Below are 12,952 nucleotides of genomic sequence, written 5' to 3'. Positions count from 1 at the left end.
ATATATTTTTGAATAAAAAACATACGAAAAATATTAAATATAAACGACTATGGCCATTGTTACATAGCATTTCATGTTCGTTAATTTACGTTTCACATATTTTAAAATTCACCACATATTATATCTATATGAAATATAACTTAACTTACTTAATATATATTTTATCACACATTGTTTAATACCAAAATGGAATAAACATTTTAATTTTGATGACAAACTTGATAATTTATTTATATGTATAAATTATATATGTATAACTTACATACATAATTATGCGATAAAAATATATTAGGTAAAACAAGTCACATACATAGTCTCGTACATAGTATGTAAAATGTTAAAATTTCATTTATGACAAATATTTAAAATAATTACAAAAATTTTAGAAACTTTGTTTTTCCAGCGTACTAATCGTCCATACATATGAATCGAATTTCCATTGGATGCAATTGTTAAATTTTACGATAAAAGGAAACACATTTGTTTACACGATGTAGTAACAATAAAATTATTACAAACAATATATCTTGGCTTGAAATTTCACAATTATCTTTTTCTTAATACCGTAAGCCAAATGTTATACAACATAACAAATAACCATTTATAACTCAAAAAACGAGTATATGACATACTTTTAAAATGATATACTTTCAGCATATAATGTGATGAGCACACACTGCTCACCATGAATAGGTTTTTTGACACGTCATCTATAATGGCGATATTTTTTCCAAATGCTACCATTCACCTTAAGGTCATCATGTACTAATTTAATAATACATTTATATAACTTCATTATTCTTTTTATTTTAACATAATTGACTTATGCCGGCAAGGCAACACTCCACAGTCATATGAATTTACCGTATTTAAAATTTTTCATATGACATGCCTTGCTCGATACCACTCCCTATAGGTTTTTTGACACGTCATCTATAATGGCGTTATTTTTTCCAAATGCTACCATTCACCTTAAGGTCATCATGTACTAATTTAATAATACATTTAAATAACTTCATTATTCTTTTTATTTTAACATAATTGACTTATGCCGGCAAGGCAACACTCCACAGTCATATGAATTTACCGTATTTAAAATTTTTCATATGACATGCCTTGCTTGACACCACTCCCTATATAGGTTTTTTGACACGTCATCTATAATGGCGATATTTTTTCCAAATGCTACCATTCAACTTAAGGTCATTATATACTAATTTAATAATACATTTATATAACTTCATTATTCTTTTTATTTTAACATAATTGACTTATGCCGGCAAGGCAACACTCCACAGTCATATGAATTTACCATATTTAAAATTTTTCATATGACATGCCTTTCTCGACACCACTCCCTATATAGGTTTTTTGACACGTCATCTATAATGGCGATATTTTTTCCAAATGCTACCATTCAACTTAAGGTCATTATATACTAATTTAATAATACATTTATATAACTTCATTATTCTTTTTATTTAAACATAATTGACTTATGCCGGCAAGGCAACACTCCACAGTCATATGAATTTACCGTATTTAAAATTTTTTATATGACATGCCTTGCTCGACACCACTCCCTATATAGGTTTTTTGACACGTCATCTATAATGGCGCTATTTTTTCCAAATGCTACCATTCACCGTATATTTTTCATGTACTTATTTTATAATTATTCATATTATTTTCATACATTATAAGTTGATAAAGATTATATATAATTTATATAAAGATTAATATCATTTATAATTTTATTAGAATATAATAATCATATATATCAATAATCGCTTACAATATATAAAAATTTCATATTCACAATTATTATCCAATGTGCAATTAACTCTTGTGTATTTTTATATAGTTTAGAAATGTCATTGTTATTTTATTATTATAATATATAGTTTAATGTTGTTTTAGTTACAATTTAATTATGTATGTTAATATAGAATAGTCTTCAATTTTTGTATAAGTAATATTTAGAAATATTTCTTCATCCAGCAATTTCTTATCACCTTTATAAAATTAAATTTTGTTTTAGAAGAGGCTGATTTCCATCTGCCAATTTCATATTTTCATTATATATATTTTAACATTGCATTAATTATTGTATATATATTTTGTTCTATGTTATATGCTTTCCTCAAAAATAATTGAAGTTTTAATACTGGTACCAATTTTATATATTTTCGTTTATCCAAAAATTTAAATATATTGTATATGACTGAATGACATTTTATAGATCTCTATACTCCCCCTTATAATTGAAGCTTAAATTTAGTTATTGTGTATATATATATTTCATATACTCCATTCGTCAATTCCATATTTTCATATATGTATATGTATATCAATACTGGCTCAAGTATTATATATATATATATATATATTTTTCTGTCTTATATGCTTTCCTCAATAATAATTGAAGTTTTAATTCATGTTTTGTTGTGTATATATATTTTTCATATATTCCATACGTCAATTCCATATATTCATATATATATCAATATTGCCTTAAGTATTATATATATATATATATATATATATATATATATATATATATATATATATATATATATATATATATATATATATATTGTTCTATGTTATATGCTTTCCTCAATAATAATTAAAGTTTTTATATTTAGGTATTGTGTATATATGTTTCATATATTCCATCCGTCAATTCCATATTTTCATATATATATATATATATCAATATTGCCTTACGTATTGTATATATATATATTATTCAATGTTAAATATTAAATATTTGAGAGCAACATAGATGAACTTTCGTACAGTAGGCATACATACATAAAAAAATATATAACAACTATAAATTGATAATATATTTTGAGCGAATGTATAACCTATTTATACGAATTATGTTCGTCTAGTGTTGCTTTTTATCGAATCATCAAGCAATGGATAAGCTTCAGTGGATCGCAGTATGGCAGCTGCTCAACCACTTACAACACCTTGCCTGTTACAAAAGTCGTTTACAATTGATTCTAGGCTTTGTCATTGTATTAAATAATGTTTTAAGATATAACTAGCGCGGGCTCAGGTGATCGAAGATCCTCCCAATTTACTATGTTATAAATAACATTGGCATCACATCCATTGTCGTTAATAAAATAAATTAAAAACTTTTAATGGTTTAGAAGCCATACAATGCAAATTGCCCCTTATTTATCATAACAAGTATTGTGCCATTGGTCCGTACCTGCGGTTGCTCTCGTACTACGCAGGAATGCTGTCGCAACAACGTTTTGTCATTAGTAGGGTAAAACTAACCTGTCTCACGACGGTCTAAACCCAGCTCACGTTCCCTTGCATGGGTGAACAATCCAACGCTTGGTGAATTTTGCTTCACAATGATAGGAAGAGCCGACATCGAAGGATCAAAAAGCGACGTCGCTATGAACGCTTGGCCGCCACAAGCCAGTTATCCCTATGGTAACTTTACTGACACCTCTTGTTAAAAACTCTTTAAACCAAAAGGATCGATATGCCGAGCTTTTGCTGTCCCTGTGTGTACTGAACACCGAGATCAAGTCAGCATTTGCCCTTTTGCTCTATGTGTGGTTTCTGTCCGCACTGAGCTGGCCTTGGGACACCTCCGTTATTATTTGAGAGATGTACCGCCCCAGTCGAACTCCCTACCTGGCAATGTCCTTGAATTGAATCATACCTGAGTAATTGGAGTTATACCAAATTTTTAAATCAATAATACATAAATGCATTCTCTCATTTAAGAATTTGTTTGCGATTATATAACAAACTCGTGATACTTTGATCAAGAAGCTTGCATCCAACCACAGTCGTGACCGCCTTGCACCATACAGACGATCCATATGCTGCACATGCAGCAAACAGACCCTCATAGATGGTGCGGACAGAACGTCTGCTTAGGCCCCAGTTAGACCTCAAAATACGACGCACTTGCCCCACCAAACCAAGTAGCCGGGCCTTGAGACCAGCGATATGAGGAGTGAAACACATCCTCTCGCCGAAGGTTATGCCGAGGTATTTCACCTCAGACGCATACCTCACATTCACTCCATTCAGTCTGACAATGGGTGGCCGACTAGTTGCCAATCTGCCCTTGAGCAGCATTGACACTGTCTTGTCCATTGCAAGACTGACCCCAACACTTTCACCCCACTCATACACAGTGCGCAAGCACATACCCGCATTCGTCTCGATCTCAAGACGCGACCGACCCTCAATCAAGACGAGCAGATCGTCCGCATACGCACAACACTTACACATCTGCTCGAGCTGCATTAGCATGGGTCCATCATGAGGTTCCAAATGAATGGGCCACAGATAGATCAAATAGAAGGCTCACACACACCCCCCAGTCAGTTGATCTCACCAAAGTGCATTCAATACTGACATCATTCACAATGACAGCGGAGTTGTCAAACCCGCCACTAACCTCACTTATACCCATCCCCCTCAGATCTCGAAGATCTGCATACCTTGTGCACTCACAGAGAACATGCTCCCATGTCTCAGCAGCCGAGCCACAACGGCATTCTGGACTGTCATAAAGGCTCCTCGAATGCAAGAATGCATTGAGGGAACCGTGACCAGTCAACAGGAATCCAAGACTCAGGCCGAACCCAAAGTCTGGTCGGCTGCCGGCAAATGTAACCTCCCGTATAAACCGATGAGTGACACGCCCATTCACGCTTGTGTCCCATCTGACTTGCCAGTCAGACAGAACACACTCTTTCACCAATCTCTTGCATTCACTAAGCCCTAAACTCTCCACATCCCTATCTGCTAGCCAATCATTCTGCAGCAATGGCAGCCGCCTCTTGATCCTATACATCAAGGCTCGACGCCTGATCTCCAAGTCAAGAGGGGCTACTCCCAACAGTACATGCATTGCCTCCGTAGAGACAGTGCGGCACACAGGCAAACAACCTAACAGAAGCACTCTCTGGCAAGCCAGCACTTTCTTTCTGCCAACCACAGTCGTGACCGCCTTGCACCATACAGACGATCCATATGCTGCACATGCTGCAAACAGACCCTCATAGATGGTGCGGACAGCACGTCTGCTTAGGCCCCAGTCAGACCTCAAAATACGACGCACTTGCCCCACCAAACCAAGTAGCCGGGCCTTGAGACCAGCGATATGAGGAGTGAAACACATCCTCTCGCCGAAGGTTATGCCGAGGTATTTCACCTCAGACGCATACCTCACATTCACTCCATTCAGTCTGACAATGGGTGGCCGACTAGTTGCCAATCTGCCCTTGAGCAGCATTGACACTGTCTTGTCCATTGCAAGACTGACCCCAACACTTTCACCCCACTCGTACACAGTGCGCAAGCACATACCCGCATTCGTCTCGATCTCAAGACGCGACCGACCCTCAATCAAGACGAGCAGATCGTCCGTATACGCACAACACTTACACATCTGCTCGAGCTGCACCAGCAAGGGGTCCATCATGAGATTCCAAATGAATGGGCCACAGATAGATCCCTGCGGACAGCCACGAACCACATCCACGCTCACACATTCACTCCGCCCTACAGCACACGCACGTCTGCCAGAGAAATAGCTTTTCTAGAGAGCTAATTCTCGGCACCCGCATTCATCCAACCTTCTCAGAACACTCGCCCAACTCAGGTAGTCGAAAGCACCTTTAAAATCAACAAAGATGCCCAAGACATACGTGGAGCTGCTAGCCTCAACAGAGTCACTAACATACCTCCACGCATCCTCAACACATCTGCCCTGCCTAAAACCAAATTGCCTGTCAGACATTTGGTCATTCATTCTCTCCTGAAGCCTTTCTACCATAATTCTTTCCAGAACTTTTCCAAGAACCGGAAGAAGACTGATGCCCCGAAAAGTTCTAGGATTGCTCCTGATCCTGTCAGGCGACTTCAGGAGCACTAGCACTCTCGCACACTTTCATTCACTGGGGAAATAACCTTCATTCAGACACTTCGCATACATCGCTTTCATATATTCTGGAATTGACTTCCAGACACTTTTACACATTTCTCCAGTGAATCCATCCATACCAGGGGACTTCCTCGATGATCCGCACTAGGGAAGAATTCATTCAACAAGACATTCATACAATCCCTCCATGCCGTTAACTGAACGTTACCAACACGGAGGCTACTTACATCCGTTTCCCTGCCTCTATCTCGAACTATTTTATAAGCACGACCCCAGGGGTCATCCTTATTGCGCTCCAGGAAAGAGCGCCACTCATCTTCTTTCACCTTTACAAGCATTTGCTTGTACTTATTCATACACCGACTATATTCAATCCTGAGTTGGGCTGCACCATCCGCATTGGTAGCTCTGGCCCTTTGGAATCGCTTCCGCAGAGACCGGACCATCCGCCGCTTGGTGCTCAACTGATTCGTCCACCACTTCACATGCTTGAGGTTGACCTTACGATGCCTCTCAAACATGCGATCATTCGCATCAGTTATCCACCTATTCACACATACGACCTGCTCATCCACATTCAAATCATTATATGCATTAAGCGGAACTTGCGTTGCCGCCTCCTGCACAATGAGCCCATGAAAGGACCAATTCACACTACAAGTGTGCCAGCGATTACCCCCAACACTTTCATTCCTCGTAATAGTGTGTGTGACAACAATCTCAATCGGATTGTGGTCACTCTCACCAAGCCCACCTAGTACACACCAATGAAAAGCATACATACTCATTGCTACCGCATTCACTAGAGTAACATCAATGTCACTCTGACCCACCGGACCCGCAAACGTGTACCACTCACTGGGTTCGTTAACGACCCGAACATCCTGGGACACGGCCCACTCGGCTAGCATCTCACCCCGTGTGTGGTTCGAATACCCAGACGAATGTCTGGATACCTTACTGAACCACATGGGGGATGATGCATTCGCATCAAGACCAAGGATGACTGGTACGCTACTAACCAGTAGTAGCACCTCATCCAAGTAAGCAATGTATGGTTCGAGGGGATCCCCGAACTTACAATACATGCTCACTACAAAAATCCTGCCAAAACTGCCGCTAAGGCTCACACACACCCCCCAGTCAGTTGAACTCACCAAAGTGCATTCAATACTGACATCATTCACAATGACAGCGGAGTTGGCCCTGCTGTCAGGAAATACTCGCATACATACGGGCAATCCCCTGACGCAACCTCCGGTCGCGTAGGGTTCCTGCAGCAGGGCAACGACGCTGCCCCTTTCACACATCATAGCCCCCACATCACACATAGCTGCATACGACCTTTGACAATTCAGCTGAAGAAATGTGCTAGACATTTTAATGTCTAGCATTCGCCCGCGCAATAATCGCCCCGTATATGGGACAGGCTAGAGACATCATCAGATGTCCCGACGGTTTCCCCTTAAAGGAGCAATTGCGGCAATTCAGTGCATTGCTGCACAGAGCCACACGGTGACCCATCTGGCCGCAGCGACGGCAAACGTCCCCTTTGGCTCTGCACTCCGCCACCTTATGGTCGAAGCCAAGGCAGCGGTAGCATCCCGGTACCAGGTCAAAACTTCTCACTCTAAACGAAAACCATTTTATGTAGCAGCGTCCGATTTCTAAAAGGGACTGCATGGCCACCACAGCACCCTCGAGGACTATATTAACTGCAACATTACCTCCCACCGCCCATGGCTTACTTGTCATCCGGACACCTTTCTGAAAGGCTTCAAGTGACATTTTGTCCTTTAACTTCATCTCGTAAAGGTCACCCATGAACTCGTCAGGGGTGATCTGCGAGTGAACGCCCTGAACCACAACTTTCGGCCCTAATTTATCATTCACACACACTTCCAATCCCACCTCGTTGAACTTTGTGTTCTCCACAATTTTCTCACGCTCGGCGACCGATGGAGTCCAAATTAACGCACCTCCATCCCTTAGAGGTTTCACCTCAAGTATCCGCACGCCAAGAGAGGGACCTACCTCCTTCACCACCTGCTCAACCACGTCCTTAGCGGTTTTGCCAGCAGCCTTGCTGCGCACAACCAAGGACCAGGTCTCGACTGGCCGAGGCATCTCCGGGGTAGACGGCGCTGCCGACCTGGGACCTCCTATGGCGGCGTTCACCGACGAAGCCCGCGCTTGGCCGGCTGGAACATACAAAGCATGCGAAACGCCTGCATCCCCGCAAACGGCCTCCAAGCGCCCCTGCAGCCGCTCATTCTGCGCCACAAGCGCGAACAAGAGCTGCTCATACTGCCCAGTATAATCAACTAACTTGCAAATGAGCGACCCCGTGGCTCTCTCCTTGAGTGCAAGCTGCAATAAAGCTCCCGTTATCCCCTTCATCTGCTCGACAGCTGTTCCCTTCCGCTTCCTCAAAGCCGCCGCACTTGACGACGGCCCCTCCACGGCAGGTTCAGACACATTCACAGCGCTCGCGGCATGAGGAACGGCAAAAACCCGCTCCTCACACTTGCACCCGCTGCTCCAGGCGAGCCATCTGCGGCTCCCGCGGAAGTTGCCTTCCTCAGGCGCTGCTTGCTCCTCCGCCTTACCTCGCTGTTCGATGACGACTCCGACAAGGCCACCTCATCATCCGACGTCATCCTACAATTTTCGAAAGTCCCCTTCTCAGCGGGCTTCTTTTTGCGTGGCGGCATCGCCCGCAGGTGTGCGCTTATCTATTTAATATATAAATAGCACGCACACACACACACACACGTAGAAGCTGGCGGTTTCACACACACACACGAACGCCTGTTGCTCACGCAGCAACGACGTAAACAAAGCAATAAAACTTTATTGCCGATAAGCGCACAAAATGTAAACAAGATACCGTTGCTTGAAAGCACCGTTATCCTTAGATTGTTCGCGAAGCGAGCGATGAAATAAGCACGTCTGTTCCCAACGACCGTCTGAAACGAACTGAGTAGATAGGGACAAAACAAACAAATATTTGTTTAACGTGGCGTTTACCCCGTAGGGGTTTAATCCCACGGTATTCGAAATACAGCGAGCCGAAACAAAGCGTCGGACTAGCGCCCCTCCAAGACACTGCATGTGCAGTGCCCCTTCGGTACCAAATTGAATGCATGCTTGTCGAACATGACATTCCCCCTTGGTGGGAGGTGAGGTCTATCTATACCTCCGCTGGTCTATGGGTACAGCACCCGGTTGACACGCAACTCCACGCCGAGTGAAAACTCTCCCCACAATTGGGTATCGAACCACAGCCACCACGATACTCCCCGTGGGCTCCTGGTTACCCGTGGTACCAAATTACAGCTTTGGTCGGCAGTTCGTAGCAATTGCCACTTCCCATCCATTGTTCGACTTACCCCAAAGGGGTTTGTCTACCAGATTAAGCTCTGTTCGGCTTCGTGACACAGTCCATGCCACTCCCAGTTTTGGCTAACGTCAGCCCGGCACTGGTCGGCCCTGTGTGGCTGTACTTCACTCCATCCCTCGCCGCCGTCTAGCAAACACCGCCCGCGCAAACATCTCCAGGAGTAGCCGCCGCTCTGGTGTCTCCAAGACCCGGGAAAAGTCCCAACGGGTACCTTCTCTCCTGACACCAAGTCCGTCGAGGTCTCGCAGATCTGCATAGAGTGGGCAAGCAACTAGCACGTGCTGCCAGTCTTCATGCTCAGCACCGCATTGACATGCGGGCGTTGCACTCAGACTTCTCTGATGCAGAAATGCATTTAGCGACCCGTGGCCCGTCAGCAAGAATCCAGCGTGAAGACCGAATCCAAAGTCTCGCCGGCTGTAAACGAAGCATGCGTCCGGGATAAACTGATGAGTCGGTCGACCGTGCTCATCACTATCCCATCTCCGTTGCCACTCGGAGCACATGCCTTCGTCCAGCAACGCCTTCATCTGCCTCTGGTCTAGATTTGCCACATCTAGACCGAACAGCCAGTCACTATCCTCCAGCGGGTGGGCTCGCTTGACCTTGAATCAGATTGCCAATTGCTTGGCAACCAAATCCAACGGCGGAGCTCCAGCAAGTACCTGCAGTGCCACGGTGGACACTGTACGGCATACCGGTAGGCATCCTAAGAGCATGACTCTTTGGCAGGAGATGAGGCGCCTCCTGGCCCCCGACTCTCCCCTGACCGCGGAATACCATACCGAGGCACCAAACAGTGCGCAAGGCACCATGAGTCCGGCATATACAGTGCGTCTGGCTCGGGGACTGAGGCCCCAGTCAACCCGTTACACGCGGCCTAATGCTCCGACGACTCCAGTCAGTTTACCCCGCAATCCTGCGATATGCGGCTGAAAATTCAACCGTTCACTGACTGTGATGCCAAGGTACCGGTACTTGTTGACATATGGTAGGCTTGCTCCTGCAAACCGTACCACGGGCGGCCTGGAAACGGCAAAACGCCCCTTCAACATCATCATTGCCGTCTTGCTGGTTGAGATCGACACTCCGACCTCGGCTCCCCAAGTTCCCACGACGGACATTAGCTCAGCTGCTCGACGTTCCAGTTCGGCTCTCGACCTTCCCTCGACAAGAACCAGCAGGTCATCGGCATATGCACTAAATGTGCACAAGGGCTCCAGGCGTTGGAGCAGGACATCCATCATGGTGTTCCAGATGAACGGCCCGCTGATGGATCCCTGGGGACACCCTCGCGTGACCTCCACCTCGACTTCGCCATATCTGCTGGTCATCCTGACTTTCTTGCCACAGAAGAAGCTCCTCCACAAGCTAGCTTCCTTGCATCCCGCATCGATCAAGCGGCGCATCCCCAATAGGGACAAGAAAAGTCAGTGGGCTTAACGTCAGCACCTGCCATGTTGGCTTAATCTCACGGTATTCGAAAATACAACGAGCCGAAACAATGCGTCGGACTATCGCCCCTCCAGGACACTGTCCCTGCTCGAACAGTATCCCTTCGGTACCAATTGAATGAATGCCGGCCGGTCTAAAACCTCATAAAAAAGCTATGTATTGGTTGAAACGCAACTCCACGTCGAGCAAGCTCTACCCGCTTTGGGTATAAACCACAGCCACCACGATACTCCCCGAAGGGCCGCAACCAAAAAGTCAGGACGGAACAAGTTCCGTGGGCTCCTGGCTACCCGTGGTACCAAATTTACTTACAGTTTTGGTCGACTGCCGTAGATGTATACTACCCAGTTTGGCCTCCACCGGCCTAAGAATGGGTCGTCTTATTATTTTCGCCGCTCGAATTAGCTGGTTGTCCGAATATACCTCGGACAATCACCCAGGGTCACCACGAGGAGGCCACTAATAATTATATGTGGGGCACAATGTGCCTTCGAGTCGACTTGACTAATGATTTACGAAATACGCAACATGCCCTTCTACATCGGTCCATTAAACCCCCCCCAATAGGGACAAAACAAACAAATATTTGTTTAACGTGGCGTTTACCCCGTAGGGGCTTACTACCACGGTATTCGAAATACAGCGAGCCGAAACAAAGCGTCGGACTAGCGCCCCTCCAAGACACTGCATGTGCAGTGCCCCTTCGGTACCAAATTGAATGCATGCTTGTCGAACATGACATTCCCCCTTGCAGGGAGGTGAGGTCTATCTATACCTCCGCTGGTCTATGGGTACAGCACCCGGTTAACACGCAACTCCACGCCGAGTGAAAACTCTCCCCACAATTGGGTATCGAACCACAGCCACCACGATACTCCCCGAAGGGCCGCACCAACTAACCAGGACGGAACGAGTTCCGTGGGCTCCTGGTTACCCGTGGTACCAAATTACAGCTTTGGTCGGCAGTTCGTAGCAATTGCCACTTCCCAGTTTTGTTGACGACAAACACGGAATGGGTCATCCATTGTTCGACTTACCCCAAAGGGGTTTGTCTACCAGATTAAGCTCTGTTCGGCTTCGTGACACAGTCCATGCCATCCCCAGTTTTGGCTAACGTCAGCCCGGCACTGGTCGGCCCTGTGTGGCTGTACTTCACTCCATCCCTCGCCGCCGTCTAGCAAACACCGCCCGCGCAAACATCTCCAGGAGTAACAGCCGCTCTGGTGTCTCCAAGACCCGGGAAAAGTCCCAACGGGTACCTTCTCTCCTGACACTAAGTCCGTCGAGGTCTCGCAGATCTGCATAGAGTGGGCAAGCAACTAGCACGTGCTGCCAGTCTTCATGCTCAGCACCGCATTGACATGCGGGCGTTGCACTCAGACTTCTCTGATGCAGAAATGCATTTAGCGACCCGTGGCCCGTCAGCAAGAATCCAGCGTGAAGACCGAATCCAAAGTCTCGCCGGCTGTAAACGAAGCATGCGTCCGGGATAAACTGATGAGTCGGTCGACCGTGCTCATCACTATCCCATCTCCGTTGCCACTCGGAGCACATGCCTTCGTCCAGCAACGCCTTCATCTGCCTCTGGTCTAGATTTGCCACATCTAGACCGAACAGCCAGTCACTATCCTCCAGCGGGTGGGCTCGCTTGACCTTGAATCAGATTGCCAATTGCTTGGCAACCAAATCCAACGGCGGAGCTCCAGCAAGTACCTGCAGTGCCACGGTGGACACTGTACGGCATACCGGTAGGCATCCTAAGAGCATGACTCTTTGGCAGGAGATGAGGCGCCTCCTGGCCCCCGACTCTCCCCTGACCACGGAATATCATACCGAGGCACCAAACAGTGCACAAGGCACCATGAGTCCGGCATATACAGTGCGTCTGGCTCGGGAACTGAGGCCCCAGTCAACCCGTTACACGCGGCCTAATGCTCCGACGACTCCAGTCAGTTTACCCCGCAATCCTGCGATATGCGGCTGACAATTCAACCGTTCACTGACTGTGATGCCAAGGTACCGGTACTTGTTGACATATGGTAGGCTTGCTCCTGCAAACCGTACCACGGGCGGCCTGGAAACGGCAAAACGCCCCTTCAACATCATCATTGCCGTCTTGCTGGTTGAGATCGACACTCCGACCTCGGCTCCCCAAG

This window comes from Drosophila novamexicana, unplaced genomic scaffold (genome assembly GCF_003285875.2).
Source record: "Drosophila novamexicana strain 15010-1031.04,08,12 unplaced genomic scaffold, DnovRS2.1 tig00002103-arrow-arrow-pilon, whole genome shotgun sequence".
NCBI classification, from domain to species: domain Eukaryota; kingdom Metazoa; phylum Arthropoda; class Insecta; order Diptera; family Drosophilidae; genus Drosophila; species Drosophila novamexicana.
Note: the sequence above shows the minus strand (reverse complement) of the source record.